This window comes from Danio aesculapii, chromosome 3 (assembly GCF_903798145.1).
Source record: "Danio aesculapii chromosome 3, fDanAes4.1, whole genome shotgun sequence".
Classification (NCBI taxonomy): domain Eukaryota; kingdom Metazoa; phylum Chordata; class Actinopteri; order Cypriniformes; family Danionidae; genus Danio; species Danio aesculapii.
In genome coordinates this window covers 57059450-57064349 of record NC_079437.1, presented here as the reverse complement: position 1 = coordinate 57064349, position 4900 = coordinate 57059450, and the positions used below count along the sequence as shown (strand labels likewise).

The 4900-nt window shown below is 40.9% G+C and overlaps 2 non-coding genes across 2 annotated transcripts; both read left to right on the top strand.

The window, feature by feature from the left end:
- The first annotated feature begins 3709 nt into the window (after positions 1 to 3709).
- trnar-ccu (transfer RNA arginine (anticodon CCU)) lies at positions 3710 to 3782 on the top strand. Its single transcript has one exon. It is a non-coding gene; the product is annotated as a tRNA-Arg (tRNA).
- Positions 3783 to 4793: 1011 nt separating this feature from the next.
- Positions 4794 to 4866, top strand: trnar-ccu (transfer RNA arginine (anticodon CCU)). The gene has a single exon. It is a non-coding gene; the product is annotated as a tRNA-Arg (tRNA).
- Positions 4867 to 4900: the final 34 nt, after the last annotated feature.

Sequence of the window (4900 nt, the reverse complement as noted above, 5' to 3'; positions counted from 1 at the left end):
GTCTAATCTGTCTGTTTGACAGCTAGTCTAGTTTTAGGCTATTCTTAGATGTCTATTAGATTTTCACAGACAACCCAAGTTTAGCCTTGTTTTAGCTAAGCTGTCTACCTTTAGAAGGCTATTAAACTCAAACTTGTATGCTGGGTCCTATCACTACTGCAGTGATGTGCTCAGAGTGATTGGTGTGGCAGTGAATACACCTCATAAGGCTTTCTATGAATATGAACACAGAATTAGTAGGTGAATTCTGATTCATAGTTTTGGGAGGTCTTTCAGAAGCCTGACTCATCTGATGAGAATTTGCATGACTTTAGAGGGACATCTAGTGGCCATTTCACAGCCATTTAAATAAATATAGGCTGTTTATTCTAATGTGCAACTCCTGATAAATCAGGAACTAATCTGAAGAAATAAATGCATATATTACACGATGTGTACATATGTTTACATTAAATATATTTAAAAACATCTCTAATTCATCATTAAACCTATACCCACTAAAGTTTTCCTAACTTTTACCAACCATTAAACAAACCAATTCCTTAAAATCTACCCGTAACATCATTCCAGCCATACTACTAAAAGTGTCATAAAGTTAACCCATTTAACCTTTCCTAGCAATCCACACCAACCAATTTGCCACTAACCTCAACTATCCAGCCCTTAAACCTGCCCATACCATTAAAACTATCACTAACCTTAACTTTAAGGTCAATTCAAATTCAAAAGTAACAGGTTTTACAATTGTAAACTGTTTTCACAATTGTACCAAATGGTTACATGTTTACATACGTACATGTTAAGGCACTAAAATTACTTAAATCTACAATATCATATAATTCATATATTAGTATTCCAGTGCTGTTCACTAAAATAGTAATAGATCATTAATAGAATTTATCAGTTAAGTCTTTTGTAGTGTGTATTTACATTATATTGCCAAAAGTGTTAGGACATCTGCCTTTTCACGTTCATGAACTTAAATGACATGACAGCATTTGTCTGTAGGGTTTAAAATGGAGTTGGGCCACTCTTTGCAGGTATAGTAGCTTCAACTCTTCTGCGGAGGCTTTCCACAAGGTCTGGGAGAGTGTCTCAAGCTATAATTCATCACAAAGTTGTTCAGTCGAATTAAGGTCAGGCTAGTCCACTTCCTATACACAAGGTATGTCTATACTCTTTCCTGAAAACTTTGACTCCACCCTGCCTCAATACAGCCATCTGAATTTTACAAGTAACCCTAGTAAGACCATCCGGTGTGTTTAATTATGGTATGAGCTAAACAATCTAGGACAGTGGGACTCACTCATCCATATCTTTATAGACTTTGCTTTGTGCCCTGATACAGAGTCATGCTGGAATAACCAGCCCCACATTGTTCACCCAAAGTTGGGAACAAAATGTTCAAAATAAATTGGTATGGAACTAGGGTGCCAAGCCCAACCACTGAAAAACAAGCCCATACCATAACCCATACCAAACCATAATCTCCCGTTTTGTTATTTCTCCCAGAAAACTCTCATAATTCCACCCCCAGCCCCCCACTGCACTCCCTTGTCCTCATCTTTTTACAGTACAGTCTCCAACAAAATTCCCCCGGTCATCATCTTTCATATAGTATTCGATTGCTGCCGCTGCCAGAAGCCCGACCCATGGTAGCTTACATTTACTAAAACTACAAACACCCCCGGTTCTCAACTTTCCTGAAGTTATTGAAAAGAAATTGAACCATGTGTGTATCTATAATGCCATTATTCCTATCACTGCCCCCTGGTGGTGTATGGGTTAGTTTGATGATGGATTGTTGAAAGTGCAAACATAAAAGCCACTATCCTACACCATTAAACAGCATGGAAGAGCACCCAGCAAGCACAGGACGCCAACAAGACATCAGATTGACATTGTAAACTAACTTCATGGGACATTGCAGTTTGGGTGGAAATCGAGTTGAAGTCAGAACCAATATTAGATTGATGTCAGTACAACATCGGACAAATATTTTGGTCACTTTCCAACACAACCTTAGAACAACCAAATATCAACGTTTAATGTTACAGCTTGATGTTGTGTGGACGTTACCACTATGATGTCTATCAGATGTTGGATTTTGCCTGCCTGATGATTAAATGTCAGTATTTGGCGTCAATATGACGTTGGCTTATGTTGGCTCGACATTGGATTTTGGTCGCTTACCAACACAACCTAAAAATAACCAAATATCAACATCATTGACGTCATTATTGGATGTGAAAGGTTTTCATCACGACCTAAATCTAACGTTATATTAACATTTTATGACCTTGTCTGCCTGCTGGGCAAGGATAAAACTTAAAACTACTCCATCTGTATTCGTCTGACAGACAAACAGTCATATACAGCAATGATAACTTGAGAGTAAGTAAATAATTTGGTCATTTTCATTTGGGAATGATGTATTTCTTTAACATTGGTCAGGAGTAAGGGCTGCTTTTGCACACACTCCTTCCTAAGGCATTACAGCACAATCAGCATGTGGAAGAGCAGAATAAATCTGCTGACGTTTGCTCTGGCGCCTCATTAAACCCCCTATACATCACTTCTATCTTTCAGCAGGACCTTCATCTGGGTTCATCTTTTCTCTTTTATCTGCTGCTCACAAAATGATCATGCAGATCTAGGAAATGCTTCGTTTTATCAGAGCAATCTTCATTGTTTTCATACTATTTATTCTGGATAGCTGCAAGTACACTAAAATACTAATGGAAAATCTCTGCAAGCCTACTCTTTAACAACAAATGCTAATCAACGGCTGCGTCTAATGAATTGTAAAACATGTCAAAAGTACCGCACATGTGCACTGTTAAATCATGCTGCTGATTTGTGTCAGTTGTTAAGAAGTCAGCAAGTACCAATTTTTTTCCCCATGTTTCGAGTCCATATATCAAGCCTAGACATGCCCATTGAAGGCACCAGGAGACTCTCTGCAGGTTAAATTATATGCTTCTTCCTGAGAAAAGCAATTTTGCTGGCCGTCAATGCAGTTCACTCTATTACTCTTGTGTTTTATCACTTCGCTCTTTCACTTTCAGAAACACAGACATTCTGTGTGTTTATCACACTATTTTTGGTCGGCGGCAGCAGTATTTTGGGAGGGTAAAGATGAAGTAAACATGATTCAGTATTCATATCAATCTTTTAATGTCCTGCCCCAGTGGCCCCAAAATCCAGAGGTTGATGGATTGAAACCATCTACTGCTAATACAGTTTATTTAAAGGTACACTTCCTACGTGGTTGCGTTATGAAAACTGCTGCTGTTTTATCCTTATTTTACCCATTCTCATCTATGAAAAAGGAGCTAAGAGACCTTGGTCAACCCCTGGACATTTCAATTCTTTTGCCTATTTTAGCAGAGGATGGTTTCGATCCATCGACCTCTGGGTTATGGGCCCAGCACGCTTCCGCTGCGCCACTCTGCTGGCGGAGTCTGCTTTTGCTCAGTCGCTGATCATTTTAAAATGACGTGGGTATAAACGTTGGTTCAATTGGCCCATAACTCAGAGGGTGAAGTATGGAAACCACTTTCTATTAATTGCGAATTATTGCTTGCATGTGTGAGGACAACTCAATTAACCCAGAATAAATGCCTCGATCACAGGGATGCCTCATTGTGAAGGAGAATTTTTGGCACAGGTCACTAACTCTCCAGCTGCCTCTCACTTTCCGTGTCCTGCCCCAGTGGCCTAATGGATAAGGCACTGGCCTCCTAAGCCAGGGATTGTGGGTTCGAGTCCCATCTGGGGTGGTTTGTAGCAGAGTGGTGCAGCTGAAGCTTGCTGGGGCCAAAATTTAGAGGTTGATGGATTCAAAACCATCTTCTGCTAAGACAGTTTATTTAAAGGTACACTTCCTACGTGGTTGCCTTATGAAAGCTGCTGCTGTTTTATCCTTGTTTTACCCATTCTCATCTATGAAAAAGGAGCTAAGAGTCCTTGGTAACCCCTGGACATTTCAATTCTTTTGCCTATTGAGCGAAACGTCTTGCATGTTCCATCTATATGTGTAATTCAAAACATTGTAGCTAAGGATGGTTTCGATCCATCGACATCTGGGTTATGGGCCCAGCACGCTTCCGCTGCGCCAATCTGCTGTTGACTGCCATCAGTTGCCCTCAAAGCCGTGGCTTAGATGGTCAGTGCATAATCCATTAGGCCACCGCAGAAGGACAAGCAAGTTATTGTGAGACTGGAGAGTTAGTGACTTGTCGCAATACTGCTTCACAATGAGGCGACCCTAGCCACCTAGGGCAGGTGAAGGAGGCACTTAATCTGAGTTAACACACAAACGCAGTTCTGTAGATGGGCTGTTTTGACTTCTTTTCTAAACCTTGATGCTGTATTTGCGAGTTCAAGATTACTTTGTTTTTTACTGACGAACTACGAAAATCATAAAGGATTTGTTTTCATGCATGCAAATACGCAAAAGCTCTCTTAGCAGAGGATGGTTTCGATCCATCGACCTCTGGGTTATGGGCCCAGCACGCTTCCGCTGCGCCACTCTGCTGCCGCACTCTCCATTTTATTAGTTGCCAATCATTTTAAAATGACATGGGTATAAACGTTGGTTCACTTGGCCCATAACTCAGAGGGTGAAGTATGGAAACCACTTTCTATTAAGTGCGAATTATTGCTTGCATGTGTGAAGACAACTCAATTAACCCAGAATAAATGCCTCGTTCACAGGGATGCCTCATTGTGAAGGAGAATTTTTGGCACAGGTCACTAACTCTCCAGCTGCCTCTCACTTTCCGTGTCCTGCCCCAGTGGCCTAATGGATAAGGCACTGGCCTCCTAAGCCAGGGATTGTGGGTTCGAGTCCCATCTGGGGTGGTTTGTAGCAGAGTGGTGCAGCTGAAGCTTGCTG